The 16,113-nt window shown below is 43.1% G+C and overlaps 1 protein-coding gene across 1 annotated transcript in view; it reads left to right on the top strand.

The window, feature by feature from the left end:
* The first annotated feature begins 6,881 nt into the window (after nucleotides 1-6,881).
* Nucleotides 6,882-16,113, top strand: part of Hipk3 (homeodomain interacting protein kinase 3) — an 88,415-nt gene continuing 79,183 nt past the window's right edge. The window contains exon 1 of the mRNA XM_051144267.1: nucleotides 6,882-6,905. The gene's annotated coding sequence lies outside the window, so the exon portion shown is untranslated. The remainder of the gene's footprint in view (nucleotides 6,906-16,113) is intronic.

Below are 16,113 nucleotides of genomic sequence, written 5' to 3'. Positions count from 1 at the left end.
CCTAATTAGCTGAGGAAAAAATCTTAGATATAAAAAAAAAATAGACTCATAAACTTATGTTGTATATTTTAAGTTGCTTCCAGTATTATATTAGTCTATCTCTTTTTTTCTTCTTAGTTTTTGATAATAAAAGGATATTGTTATGATGAAGGTGGACTATGGGGTTTTTACAGTTTAAGTGTTTCTGGGGCAAGAGACAAGAAATTTATAAACATGACATTTGTGGCAGTATTGATCCTTTTGCAGGTGTGTGTGTGTGTGAGAGAGAGAGAGAGACAGACAGACAGACAGACAGACAGACAGAGACAGAGAGAGACAGAGAGACAGAGAGTAAATATGTCACATGTGTCCCTTGAAGGCAAGAAGAGGGCATTGAATCCCCTCAACCTGAACCTACAAGCTGAACTTACACCTAAGGTGGGTGCTGTGTACTAAGCTTACACCTAAGGTGGGTGCTGTGTACTAAGCTTACACCTAAGGTGGGTGCTGTGTACTAAACTTGGGTTTTACTAATTACATATTCCAGGGTGTAAACTGACTTTTTTCTTTTTTTACAACGTTTATTTTTTATTATTTTTCTTTGGGGGGGGGTTATTTGTTTGTTTGGTTTAGTTTTTTGAGTTTTGTTTGGTTGGTTGGTTTTGGTTTTTCATGACAGGGTTTCTCTATGTAGTATTGACTGTCCTGGACTTGCTTTATAGACCAGGCTGACTTTGCACTCACAGAGATCCAACCTGCCTCTGCCTCCTCAGTGCTGGGATTACAGGTATACGCCTCTACATCCTGCTCATAACTTGCATTTTAAATAAAATTGCTGTAGACATGAGTTGTTTTCCTTTGAACAAATTTCTTTTCTTTTCTTTTTTAATTTTCTTTCTTTTCGCGGGCTCCTCAACTCTACCTGATCTGGTAATCCCAGATTTTGTAAGAGGTGTCACATAGTCCTAGAAGTCATTCCCTCACATATAGGATAATTAAATACTATTTTCTCCTTCTTGTGATAGGGTCCAAGGTATTTAGACCGAGCATGAACTGGCTATCCAGAGAAGTCAGACTTGCACCTTATCCATCAGAGTCCCACAGGGCATCAGTTCCTGCCTCCAGGTTCCTGCCCTGTCTGAGATCCTGTCCTGGCTTCCTTCAAACAGCAACACAGAAGTGTAAGCCCAATTAACCCTTTTGTCCCCAACATCCTTTTGGCCAAAGCATTTTATCATAGTAATAATAACTCTAATAACACTGAATTTATGAGGAAATGAATCTGTCACAGTGCTCATTCTGAGTGGAATTTCTTTATCTGAGAACAGACCAAAACTGCCCTTCCCACTGTCATTTTCAGTGTGCCAATTAGAAGTAGAACGCTCCTCTCAGTGTTGCTGTTCCAACTTGTACCACATTCTCTGTAGGAAATCACATCATTTAACTTCTTGTTCATGTGTTTGGTTGCTTATCCAACAATCACATGGGATTTTCCTTTTTATTTTTTAAATTTTTTATTTTTAGCATTTGCAAATGTATACTTTTCCTATTAGGAAAAAAAATGTTTTGTTACATTAATCCTAATAGCAACTTTAGGATTAATTAATGCTCCTTCTGCTTTCTTGAAGCTGCGAGCAGGTGCCATATAAAACAAACCCAGCGAGGACTGAGTATGAAGGACAATTGATAGCGAGCTTCTCTAGTGTGCAAGAAGTTTCGGGTTTCTGTTCCCCAACGCTTCCTAAACAAAGCACGGCGATGCATACCTACAATTCCAGAACTCAAGATGCTGGGGCGGGAGGTGAGCAGTTCAATGCCCTCCTTGGCTAATTGGTGAGTCCGATCCCAGCCTGAGATACTTAGACCCTGTCTCTACCAAACAAGCACGGGGGACAGAGTGTGACTCACAGCAGAGTCTTGTTTAGCGTGTGTGCGGCCCTGCGTTGGATCCGCAGCAAAACAAAACACCTAAACCCATCATTAGTGCCAATAATCACAGTGCTACACATAATTTAAACGTACGGGTCGTGAGCACTTGAGATGAATAACTACACTTACATTTACTGAAGACAAACCAGGCGTATTGGGGTCATTGCGCGTAGGGAAGACCTGGACTTGGCCTGAGGACATTTCATATAGTGTTTGATTATTAATTCAGAAGAACCGGACAGTCAGGACTACATTTTATGGTTAACATGACCCTAGGATAGACTTTGGAATTTTGTATTTACGACATGGAAATTCTCTTCTCAAAATCGTTCCTTTCAAAGTTGAACAAAACCTACAGTCCTGTTACAAAACGGAATGCAGTAAATGCCAGAAGCAAGGACTACGCTTATGAACTACTAGTTTTTCCTTTCTGGGAAAGAGAAGAGGAGTGCAGAGTGGTGGTGGCTTATGTCTGCAATCCCAAGACGTGTGCAGCAGAAGCTCTGTGGAGGTACAGAGTCAGCCTGGACCATATCCTGAGTTCCAGCTCAGCCCCAGCTACCGGGTTGTTTCAAAAGGAGAAGGGGGGGAGGTGGGTGTGTGATGGGAAATGTCAAAGAAAGGCAACAAAATATGTCTTTCTCTACCTCAGGCCTTTCCCTTTCTTCCCCTACTTCTGGAGCTGATCTCAAATAGGACACAGATCACATACTAGGAATCTGGACAGATTATCTTTTAAAAAATATTCATTAGCAAAGGGGTGGTGATGCACACTTTTGATCCCAGCACTCAGGAGGCAGAGTCAGACAGATCTCTATGAGTCTGAGGCCAGCCTGGTCACCAAAGTGAGTCCAGGACAGCCAGGACTGTTACATGGAGAAAGCCTGTGTCAAAAACCAAACAAAAAGCCCAAACAAATTACACACACACACACACACACACACACACACACACACACACACACATATGTGTTCACAGAAGCCAGAAGATGGTGTCAGGTGGATACCAGGGAACTGGAGTTACAGACAGTTTGAGTTGCCATACAGGTGCTGGAAACAGAGCCTGGGTCCTGTGAAAGAGAAATTGTTCCTCTTTTTTTTTTTTTTTTTTTTTTTTTTTTTTTTTTTTTTTTTTTTTTTAAGATTTATTTATTTATGGGTTGGTATGGTGGCACATGCCTTTAATCCCAGAATTTGGAAGGCAGAGGTGAGTGGGTCTCTATGAGTTCAAGGTCAGCCTGGTCTACAAAGTGAGTCTAGGAAATCCAGGGCTATTACACAGAGAAACCCTGTCTGGAAAAACATATTAAAAAAAAAAAAAAGAAAGAAAAGAAAAATATGTATTTATTTTTATGCACATTGGTGTTATACCTGCAGGTATGTCTGTGTGAAGGTGCCAGATCCTCTACAACTGAAGCTGCTGACAGCTGTGAACTGTCATGTGGGTGCTCTTAACCACTGAGCCATCTCTCCAGCCTCTCCAATGATGCTGAGGTGACACATTTGTAGCCAGAATTTTAACTATGCTGTTGGTTCCTTACTTTCTTCCACACTTCTCCACCCTTATTCCTTCCTTCCAACTGCCCCCCTCCCCAACACTAGGTAGGGAAGAAAAAAGGAAAGAGAGGAAAGAGGGTGTTATTATTGCTGGACTACTTCCTGTGGATTAGGGGCATCGAGTTCCTTGGGGCAAGTTTGCTCATCGCCATTAGGATACTCAATTTCTTCCTTTCTTTGTGCACTACCACTTGACAAACTGCAACAACAGCAACCAGCAACAGCAGCAGCAGCTGCCACAGCCCCTCTCAGGGCTCCCCGTTTTTTATACCCTCTCAAGAGTCCTGAGAAAGCCAGGCGTGGTGGCACAGGCCTTTAATCCCAGCACTCCAGAGGAACTCAGTGAGTTCCAGGCCAGCCTGGTCTACAAAGCGAGTCCAGGACAGCCAGGACTACAAGAGAAACCCTATTTCAAAAATCAAAACCAAAACCAAACCAAACAAACAAAAAAGTCCTCAGAATCCCAAATGTCATACACACTTGCAAAAACTATCTTCATCTGGCAAAATCATGCCCCTGCTAGATCACAAGACAAATCATAGTCAGCTGCTGTGGCCAATATAAAGCAGCCCAATATCCCACACCTGGGATTAAAACAAAAACATATGTCTATAACATTTCTGTGGGGCTTTTTTGGGGGGAGGGGTTGTTTGTTTGTAGTTTTATTTTTGTTTTTTGTTTTTTTCAAGACAGGGTTTCTCTGTGTAGCCTTTGCTCTCCTGGACTCGCTCCATAGACCAGGCTAGCCTCAAACTCACAGCGATCTGCCTGCCTCTGCCTCCGAGTGCTGGGATTAGTTTGTGCCACTGCACCCGGCTCCATTTTTGTGTTTTTAAAGAAACCACAAGTTTTCAGTACACACACTCTTTAACACATAGACTGAGTGAAGTTCTACCATGCTTCTGCCATAGAGCAGGTTTGCAAGCTCTTAGCACCATTGCATAGAGGAAGTTCTTTTGTCAAACTCAGAGATGAAGGGAAATGGGATTATGACGCAGCAGTAGTGCACAGTCTAGCATACATGAGGTCCAGCAACATAAACAAATTAGGAAGTGGCCAGCTGTGGGATCACATGCCTTTAATCTCAGCACTCAGAAGGCAGAGGCAAGTGGATCTTTGGGAGTTCGAGGCCAGCCAGGTCTACAGAGTGAGTTCCAGTATAGACAGGGCTACCCAGAGAAACCTTGTCTTAAAAACAAAACAAAACAAAACAAAAAAAGAAGCCCCAAGTTCAATCTCTAGCACTGCATTAAACAACAATTTGACACTAGGCATGGTGGCAGTACCTGTCCTTCCAGTCCTGGGGTAGGGGAACCAGGAGCATCACAAGTTCAACGTTGCCATGAGCTAGATACCAAGTAGGAGACCAGCTTGAGCTGCAGGAAACTTTATCTCAAAAACAAAACAAAACAAGAAACCAAGAAAGATTAAATATGGGAAACACTCAGTAGATCTACCTTTCCCTAAAGATCAGGCACTTCCTGGGAGAGAGAGGGAAAGACAATTTTTCCCCCAGTGGTGCAGCCACTGATAAGACACCAGTGCTCTTGTAAATAAACCCCCATTCAAGCTCCAGTAAGCAACTTTAGAAAAGATCATTGGGTCCTTCGCACCAGAAAAAGAAAAAGGGGAAAAACAAAACAAAACAAAACAAAAAACAAAACAAAACAAAGCAGAAAGCGGACCAGTTGGCAAGAAGTAGGGGATACGTGGGAAGGGATAAAAAAGAGTAATAGGAGGGCATGGTTGAAATGCATTATATATTAAAATGCCATAATGAAACCCATTATTGTGTATAACTAATATATGCTAATAAGAACAATTTTTAGACATAAGAATCTTGCTTTGGAGACTGTGCAATCTGTCTCAAGACCTAGGGCCAGCTGAGGACTTTCCTGATGGATTCTGCTGTTTTTTTCCTCCATTTCTTGGGAGGGTCAAGGATAAGAAAGGACGTCTGTTTCAGCCCAGCTGCTGCACAAGGGCAGGAACAATTCGTGCTGCAGACACATAGATTAGTATGTTAATTATGACATTTTTTGACAGATGGCTGAAAAGTTTGTTGTGTTAACAAGCTTTGTGTATTAAGGCACTTTTTTGACAGATGGAATGAAAGTAAGGTCTCTTGGAAAGTGTCTTTTTCTTATGCAGTTGAAGGCTTTGCTAGGCTATTGGTTATTCTGGCTATTTTAAAACACAAAACAAAAACTGTTTTAAGTAGCATACATTTTATGCCAGGCATGATTGTGGATACCTTGAAATCTCAGCTACCTCTCACAAGGGTCCAGGAGTTCAAAGACATCCTCAGCTATGTAGTGAGTGCAAGGCAAGCCTGGACTACGTGAGACTCTGCCCCAAGATAAGTAGATAGTATACTTTTTCTAAAACTAAACTTCAGTTTACTTAAAGATTGAGTATTTTGGTGAAAGATCAAATTTCGCTGCTAAATAGCCGGATGTAAATAGGATGTCTAAGGACACTTTTGGCATTTAGAAGAGAACTTGAAATAATTCGGAGAAGTGACTTTAACCAAAGTAGGGATAAAATGAGATGTGTAAAGACTATAAATATATGTATGAGCCTGTCACCAGAAAATGCGTAGACTGGGAATGGTGCCGTATACCTTTAATCCTAGCAGAGGTCAGTCTAGTCTATAGAGGGAGTCTCAGGCCAGCCAGGACTACATAGTAAGACCCTGTCCGAGAAAGAAGGAAAGAAAGGAAGGAAAGAAAGAAAGGAAAGATCAATCCAAATCTCACAAAATGTGTGTGTGTGTGTGTGTGTGTGTGTGTGTATGACACATATGGAATTCAGAGGACAGCTTGTGGGAGTTGGTTTTTTTCCTTCCGCCATGTGTGTCCCAGGCATCAAAGTCGTCAGGTTTGTAGAAAGCACCTTTACCCATTAAAAGCCACACCACAGGCCCTGTCCTAGAAGCCCTAAGGGCACAGCTCGCTTTACAGTTCACCCACTCCAACCTCAGTGTCACCTAACCAGCTCCCTGTCTCCTGCGCCCTAGAAGAGCTGTGCAGGCCACGAAGTATAAGAATAAACTCAAACCCAAGGTCTCGTTCCTAAGCACCTGGCATTTTCCCATCCCCAAAGAATCCGTTAGCAGGCCGGGTTTTGTTGCTGTTGCGGCTTGTTGTCATTGTTACAAGGTTGTGCGTGACTGAACTTGCCACGCCTGTTGGTGAACACAGCTTGGCCTGAACGGTCCCAGTGTACTTCCTCATGTGTTACACTATGGCTCCTGAACTCCAAAGGAAAGAGTGGGGCGGTTACTTACCTGGAGACGGGCTGTCAGTGTCTAATATAGAGCGACTGGGGCTGCTTCCCTGGACTAGGTGTGAAGAGACAGAAGAAAGCTGGGGACAAAGCAAGGAGTCCCTACTTTGGAAATACAGAAAATTGTCATGATATCTCAGTGGAATGTCTGAGGTAAGAGGGTCTGATCTGTGTGGTCTCCGGTCAGTGATGAAGATGATATGAGTTCCTACTCTCACTGAATCCCTGTTCTCTCTTCCTTGCACAAAGACAGGGTGGCAGGAGTATGGATAACTCTTGACCAAGCATTAGTTCCTAGCTTATGAGTTGCTGTGTCACGAACTTGCTATGCAGTGCAGAGTAAGCTTAGACTTGATCCTTCTGTATCAGCATCCAAAGTGCTAGAATCACAGGCTTTGCCACCAGGAACTATCCATCTGCCTGCCTAATCTATCTATCTATCTATCTATCTATCTATCTATCTATCTATCATTTATCTGTCTGTCTTCTGCCTATCTATCTATCTTCTATCTATCAATCATCTATCTACCTATCATCTATCTGTCTGTCTTTCTGTCTTATATTTATCTGTCTATCTGAGACAATATCTATGGAGTCTAGGCTGGCCTGTAACTCCTATGAGTTTCTGGGGACCTGAACTTACATGCTCATGCTTATGAGGCAAGCATTTTATGCACTGAGCCTTCTTTCCAGGCCTAAACTTCACAGATTTGGATCCTTCTTGTAATCTGTCTTAGAAGTCTTTTCAAAACTTTGTGTCTGTGGCCGGATGCATTGGTGCATGCCTGTAATCCCAACACTTCGGGAGGCAGAGGCAGACAGATCGCTGTGAGTTTGAAGCCAGGCTGGCCTATAAAGCGAGTCCTGGACAGCCAAGGCTACACAGAGAAACCCTGTCTCAAACAACAACAACAACACCCCCCCCAAAAAAAAAAACCCTCACAAAAAAACAAAACCCAAAACCTAACAACTTTATGTGTGTACTTGTATTTGTGTGTGTGTGTGTGTGTGTGTGTGTGTGTGTGTGTGTGTACACACAAGTGCCACTGAGCACATATGGAAGTCAGAAGACAGCTGTCCAGGCCTGGAGATTGCAGCCATGTGTCACCATCTGTGCTTTCTACTATTATTTGAGAGGACTCTAAACTCTATTGTCCTTTTCAGGATGTTTTTCTTACTCGTGGGTTTAGATGAAGGTCTCTTACCGAAAAGTGTTCTTTTTTTTTTTAATTTTTAAAAATTAATTTATTCTTGTTACATCTCAATGATTATCCCATCCCTTGTATCCTCCCATTCTTCCCTCCCCCCCATTTTCCCATTATTCCCCTCTCCTATGACTGTTCCTGAGGGGGATTACCTCTCCCTGTATATGCTCATAGGGTATCAAGTCTCTTCTTGGCAACCTGCTGTCCTTCCTCTGAGTGCCACCAGGTCTCCCCCTCCAGGGGACATGGTCAAGTGTGAGGCACCAGAGTACGTGAGAAAGTCATATCACACTCTCCACTCAGCTGTGGAGAATGTTCTGACCATTGGCTAGATCTGGGTAGGGGCTTAAAGTTTACCATCTGTATTGTCCTTGGCTGGTGCCTTAGTTTGAGTGGGACCCCTGGGCCCAAATCTGCCTATCATAATGTTCTACTTGTAGGCCGAAAAGAGTTCTTTTGAATGTGTTTTTAGTAGCCTACTATCTTCCACCATCACAAAAGCTAAGATGCCATGAAACCTTCTGATACCCACAGCAGAGGAGGCACAGATACCATACCTGTAATCACAACACTCAGAGGCAAAGGCATGAGAATCACTGCAAGTTCAAGGACATCTGTCAAGACAATCTGAGTCCATATTCCTGGACCTGAGTCACTCTTAGCTCAGAACCAACCAACCAACCAATCAACCCACCAACCAACCCACCCACCAACCCACCAACCAACCCACCAACCCACCAACCCATCAACCAACCCACCAACCAACCCACCAACCCACCAACCAATCCACCAACCTGCCAACCAACCCACCAACCCATCTACCAACCCACCAACCAACCCACCAACTAACCCACCAACCCACCAACCAATCCACCAACCCACCAACCCACCAACCAACCAACTGACAAACCCAAAACACCCTTTGAAGTGAGATCTGTGCCCAGCACTACAAAAACAAACAAACATGGAAACAAAAGAAAAAGACAAAGCAGAGGCAGGAGGATCTCTTCAAGTTCAAGGCCAGCCTGGTCTACATAGAGAGCTCTAGGAGAGCTAGGACTACATAGAGAGCTTTGTCTCAAAAACCCAACACAGTACAAAACAGAAAAGAAACACTACAGAATGGCTGGATGGAGAACAACGCAGAAGATGTGGGTGCTGGCAGGCCTTTCATCTAGATGAACTGATGCAGGTGGCCGGTGAGTCGGTCAAAAAGAAAGGTACATCTGAGCAAAACCTACAGGAAAAGTGTGCTGAGGAGTCTAAGCATCCATTGCCAATGGCGACATCTTTGTCATATAGGAAAAAGTGTTAGTGTTTTCACTATTTTAGAAGAAATGGGGGAGGTGGGTTAATCAGGGCTTTAGGAAACCTTTGGCAAAGAGTGATTATACATCTTAAAAAAAAAAAAATGAGAGGGGGCCGGCGTGCAAGCCTTTAATCACAGCCCTCAGGAGGCAGAGGCAGGCGGATCACTGTGAGTTTGAGGCCAGCCTGGTTTACAAAGTGAGTACAGGACAGCCAAGACTACACAGAAAAACCCTGTCCTGAAAAACAAAACAAACAAACAAACAAAAAGATGAAAGGGCCGGCATACAGTGAAGGTGCTTGCTGGTAAACTGGAGACCTGAGTTCAGTCCTGAGTTCATTAACTTCTTCGTTCTGGGATTACAGGCAGGCTTCCTGGCCTACCCAGCATTTGCATGGTGATAAGGTCCCACTCAGGGCCTCTCCTGGGCAAGCACCTTACCTGATGAGCCCTCTTACCAGCTTCCTGATATCATATTACTTTCACCTTTGGTAATTAGTAAAACTGGGTTTTGTTTATTTTGAGACAGAATCTCACTAAATAGCCCTGGTTGGCCTGGAACTCACCAGCCTCTGTCTCCCAAATTCTGGTATTAAAGGGTTGGCTGCTTGTTTTTCTGTTTTTGTTTTTTAGGTTTTTTGAGACAGGGTTTCTCTGTGTAGCTTTGGCTGTCCTGGAACTTTCTTTGTAGACCAGGCTAACCTGGAACTCAAAGATCAGTTTGCCTCTGACTCATGAGTGCTGGGATTAAAGATGTACACCGCCATGGCCTGGTCTGTTTTGTTTTTTTTTCCAAGACAGGGTTTCTCTGTGTATTTCTGTTTGTTCTGGGACTTGCTCTATAGACCATGCTGGCCTCGAACTCAGAGATCAGTGGAGGTCAGAGGACAACTTGGCAGTTGGTTCTCTCCTGTCACTAAGTGGATCCTAGTATAGAATTCAGATAGGAGCAAGTTCCTTAACCCTCTAAGGCATCTTGTTTGCTTTTTTTTTTTTAAGAGAAGCAGAACTTTGGGCTGCAAAGAGTTAATTACTTGGTGGGCTTTTTACTTATTCAAATATGGGCAGGAGCAGCTGGTGTTGAAGTTGTTTTTTTCTCTCCCAGCTGCCCCTCCCAGAGGCCTAGATAGTCAAAGTTGGTCTCCAGGAAGAAGGTAGCTTATTTGCATTAGGAAGCCAGGACCTCCTGCGAGGAGGAGAAATAAGCCTCCAGATAAACTTCCTCCTTGGTTTGTAGTTAGGGAGCTCAGTGGTTAACTCTGCTTCTTCCACAGCCCTGGAGGTACAAGGACCAAAGGCAAGAAAGAATACCTAGGGTCTGAAGTGGAGAAAACACAACCACAAACCTCCTCAAAACCCAAACTTCCTTGAAGAACACTGTGGGTGGGTTGGTGGTGACTCAGGCTATGACAGAGTTCCAAGGTTTTTCTGGAAACTGCAGTGCTTTGAATAGAAGCCTTAGCACACGGTGTGCTAAGGCACGGTGCTGGGGGCCATTCTCAAAGCTGACACCTGTGTGTGGTACAGTAGACGTGGCCTCAAGGACAGTGCAAGGAAGACTGGCCCCATCTGGGCGGTGTGCCATTGGCCAGGTTTCCGATGTGTGTGGGTGATGTCCGAGGACTGTGCCTGCCTGCTTGCAGGCTCGGTTTGTGGACAGCTTCTTTCTGCATACATAGAAAATCTATTCTTTCAATTTATAAATATTTATTGAGTTCCTATTCTAGGCTGCGGGGGATCAAACAACTAACAAATGACATGCACACGCATGTATGCTCGTGCACACACACACACACACACACACACACACACACACACACATCCTGCAGAAGAAGACAGAAAATGCACATGAGCGTATCTAAGATGGCTGGCCCTTGGGAGAGACAGAATGATGTTGCGTTCTGCTGGGCCTGGTGCAGGCCTGTGATTACAGCTACTTGGACTGCTGAGGAAGGACACTTACAAGTTCAAGGCCCGCCCGAATTAAAGAGCGAGTTCAAGATCAGCTTGGGCATCTTAGCAAGACCCTGTCACAAAGTAAACCATAGAAAAGGGGCCTGGGGTATGGTAGAGCAGTGCTTTGCACTAGGTTCAGTGTCTGGTACAGGGGTGGGGGCTGGGGGTGGTGGGAGATGGGGCAAAATCAAGACTATGTTTGAAAAGGTGAGGGAGTGCTTGGAGGGAAGTTGTGTCTCCAGGCACCCGAGGGAGAAAGGACCAGAAGGAAAGAAATCAGCAGACAGTATGGGTGCTCCAGTCCTTAAGGCACTACTTTAGGCCAGTGTGGCTTTTGGCTTTTTACTATGATAGAGACTGGCAGTTACTGCAAGAATAGTTTGAATAAGTAGAAAAACAAAACAAAATGGATTGCACTGAGGATTTTTTTTTTTTTTTTTTTAACCCAAAGACTACTTTGCTCCTCCCTAAACACTTCACTGGCTTCCTTTGCCCTGGGATAGAGTCTTGAGCCCCACCCAAGCTGGGCCTCCACCTTACTCTGCTTTGACTTACCTTACTTTTACCCCAAACTCAGTTCCCCAAGGTTTTTTTTCTCTACTGTTTTTTTTCCTTTATGCCTTTTGCACATCTACTGCCTCAGAGTTTCCCCCTCGTTCTTCTCTTCCCTTTCTTCCCTCCGCTTCCCTTCTCCCTTCCTTCCTTCTTCCCTTCCTTCCTTTTCATTTTTTGAAACAAAGTCTCCTGGAAGCTGACAGTGGTGGCGCACACCTTTAATTCCAGCACTCAGGAGCCAGAGGCAGGTGGATCTCTATGAATTCAAGGCTAGCCTGGTCTACAAAGTGAGTTTCAGGACAGCCGGGGGTACACAGAAAAACAGTGTCTTGAAAAACAAACAAAACAACCCAAAACAACTACTGCAACAAAAGGGCGAGGTCTTATGTAGCCCAGGCCTAGTTGTGTGGCCAGAGATGCACAGATGACTACAAACTTCTTATCTTCCTGGTTTTTTGTTTGTTTGTTTGTTTTTGTTTTTCGAGACAGGGTTTCTCTGTGTAGCTTTGGCTATTCTGAACTCACTTTGTAGACCAGGCTGGCCTCGAACTCACAGGGATCCACCTACCTCTGCCTCCCAAGTGCTGGGATTAAAGGCATGCGCCACCACCACCACCACCGCCACCACCGCCTGGCCACGTCCTCCTGCTTCTACCTCACCAGTTCTGAGACTTCAACTGTGTATCTTTGTGTCCTATTTTGTGCAGAGTTGGGATTGACTCCAGTGTTTTGGGCATGCTGGGCAACCACCACTCTGTCCATTAAGCTATATCCACAGCCCTTCCGCCCTTCCAGTGTGTGTGTGTGTGTGTGTGTGTGTGTGTGTGTACATGGATGTGTGTGTGTATGTGTGTGCGCATGTACATGTGCTCCAGGCTCACTGATTTGACTAGACAGGCTAGGCAAAGGCCCCAGGGACTCTCTTTTCTTCCCCAGGGCTGGGGGCTTACTGGAGCTGGCTTTGAACATTGCTGCTGTGGATTGAATTTAAGCCTTTAACTTTAGAACTTTCTAGACCTTTTAAAACTTTTTGAGACAGTGCCCCATGAAATTGCTCAGGTTGTCTTTGAACTCACTCTGTAGCCCAGGCTGTTTTGAACTTGTGGTCTTTCTGTTTCAGTCTTCCGAGCAGTTGAGATTACAGGCCTGTTCGCGTTTTTTCAATGCCCGCCTGAGTTCTGAATAATACAAAGACCTTTATATTTATTAAAAGCTTCAGGCACTATAGCTGGGCAGATTCTGAACTATGCTAACCTGACAATATTGGCTTGGTCTACTTCCCGGCCACATAGCCCATGACCTGCCATCTTGGTCTTGCCGTGGCTACTCGGTCTTCATCTGTATCTGGATGATGACTCTTTTCTTTTTGGTCCCCACCTGAGACCTTCCATCTGGGATTTGGAAGTTCTGCCTTAACTCTCCAGCACAGCTATTGGCTCTTCAGCTCTTTATTTGACCAATCAGAGGGTGATGGGAAATAAGGTTAACAACATACCAAGACAAGAGTTGCTTCATAATATTGACAATGCCAAAATATGGACAGCAACCGGATCTCTGGGTACAGAAATCAGCATTTGAATATATAATCCACAAAACATCCTACAACATATCCCCCCTTTAGTCCAATAAAAGGCTCATTCTCTAGTATCAGTAAATTATATGCAATAAGAATAATTATGAAAACTATCAGGTAAGAATTAGATTCACAACATCCAGCCATTTGTATTTGGAGACCTTGGTGAAAGTACTCTACTAGCTATCATTTCTTGGTGAGTTCAAAGTTATGTACTTAACTCATTTTCTATCATGATCTACATTTATCAATCTAAAACATATTTTTTAGACCTTAAAACATTTTCTTAAATCCGAAACAACTTAAGCTTAATTGTGAGACTGTAACTATCTAGTCTTCAATCCCATCAGAGATCTGAGAATGATAAATAGTATCTGAGTAAACAGGAAGTGAGGAGCAAGCCGCTTCCAAAACCATAGAAATGATAGAGACAGCTGGCTGCCTAGACAGTAGTTTCCCAAGGTTCCTCTGCAACATTGGAGCAACCATCTTTGGTCTTCTGACCCAGTATATGACGGACTTTTCTGTGAAGCAGGAATTATGAACTTTGTCTTGGCAAAGCTCTGCAGTTAACTTCTTCTGTGTCCTGCTTGTCCACAGCTTGGACAGCATGCTGTTTGCCATTGAGGCAACGGCAGTTTCTTGCCCAGTGGCTAGCTTAGCAAATGTGAAGCAAACTCCGTCATCCTCTTTGAAGTAGAATGGGGGTGCTGCCAGGAACAGAGGCTGGGGGAACTTACCTCTCACTGTCAAAAAGGAATTTTATTTATAAAACATCGTTAAATGCCATATTCTGTAGATCTCTGAGGTTTTTGAACACCATCTATCTATTTTACTATATGAAAGCATATACAGGAGGCTAAATAAAGCTTCTTTCTGTAATTATCTAAACTAGTACCTAACAAGACTGTTTTTAAGTTTGACTGACTGACTACTAACTTGCATTTCTTTTTTTTTTTTTAAATAAAAATTTTATTTATTTATTTATTATGTATACAGTGCTCTGCCTGCATGCATGCCTGCAGGCCAGAAGAGGGCATTAGATCACATTATAGATGGTTGTGAGCCACTATGTGGTTGCTGGGAACTGAACTCAGGACCTTTGGAAGAACAGCAGAATAGTCAGTGCTCTTAACCTCTGAGCCATCTCTCCAGCCCTAACTTGCATTTCTTAATTATCCTAAACAGCTTGCAATATCAGCTTTCAAGGACTAGAGCATTACATTACATTTGTAAATGAATTGCATAGGTACAGTTCCTTAAAACAAGATTTGGAAAATAAATATAATATGTTGTAGCAAAATAGAACCTTAAATTTGTATCAGTATACAAAATCCATTCCAATGTAAAATATTTGAGAATAGTAGATTGTGCTCTTTAGTTTAAAAGTAGATTCAATACTATACCCTTTTATCATGTCATTGCTATATCCTCATTTTTCTTTTCATCCCTTCTCTTTTCCCTTTAGCACTAGATAGGAGAGAAAGAAGGATAGAGGAAAGAAAAAGAAACAGAGATCCCGGAGTCTAATCTCCTATATTATGTTTCCTCTCTGACCAAGACCATTAACAACTTGCAACCAACCCCACTTAAAACAACAACAAACATCTACTACTTACTGAATGACCAAAACTCACCCACTCCATTTTTTGGGAATGGGGCATCATTCTTTTAAAATTGCTTCCTGCTGTCTAGGTGCAACGGCATCTTTTAGGGGCCATAAAAAATGTGATAATGGTGAAGTCTTAACTAACTAGCTACCTGTAACATTTGTCGTCCAGTCTCTCTGTGTGACAGGAAAGTGCCAGGAGTTAATGAAGTACTGGATGAAACAGTCTGTGAGGTTGGGTGATCTTTTTTGTTTTTTTGTTTTTTGTTTTTGTTTTTGTTTTTGTTTTTGGAGACAGGGGTTCTCTGTGTAGCCTTGACTGTCCTGGAACTCTCTTTGTAGACCAGGCTGGCCTTGAACTCACAGAGATTCCCCCTACCTCTGCCTCACTGAGTGCTGGGATTACAGGTGTATACTACCTTGCGTGCTGGCTGAGGCTGGAGGAACTTACCTAGCCTTGTTAAAAATTGTCCTGGATGCAAATTTTTGAGGAAACAGCCATTGAGGCAGTCTGTGAGGTTGGATCACCTGGGCTACTTGTTTTGTCTTCCTTGGTATCTGGTCCTTGCTCTGTAAACATGCTTTTAAAGGTAATATACACTGTTTGCATCAACACAAGCATTGAATGTGCAATGTGCACAATTCAGCTGAATATGATTCTCTGCTCTATGTTCGAGCAGGCGAAAGGCATCACGTTTTATAAGTTTGTTTGGACTGTATAACTAAGTTGCAATATAAATATCCATCCATGCCATGTGAAAGAATGACATGATTAAGTCTTTTATTGGTTACATAGAGACATTTTCATGTCTCAGCCAGTCTCAGAGCTGTTTCCATGTAGAGGGATTAGCTTTCATGTTACCTGTTTTGTTCTTGGTTTCATGCTTCATGTCTTCAGCCAAGATTTTCAGGAGGTTTCCCTGGGTCAAATCTAATCTTTATTAATTTTGAAGCTAGCCACAGCTTTTCTTTTCCTCTTGAAACAAAGACAAAACCTCTAACCCAATGCAACATATTTCCTGCCTTCCATTGTGAAGATAAGATATCCTTAAAATAAATTGGCTGATTTAGTTCAACAGTTTTTTCGCCCAGCATCCAATGTCTTTCAGCAGTTGTTGGTTTTTGCTCATTAGCATTAAAAAAATTTTAAGTTA

The sequence above is a fragment of the Acomys russatus genome, chromosome 4 (genome assembly GCF_903995435.1).
Source record: "Acomys russatus chromosome 4, mAcoRus1.1, whole genome shotgun sequence".
NCBI classification, from domain to species: domain Eukaryota; kingdom Metazoa; phylum Chordata; class Mammalia; order Rodentia; family Muridae; genus Acomys; species Acomys russatus.
This window is presented reverse-complemented; position numbering and strand designations above follow the sequence as displayed.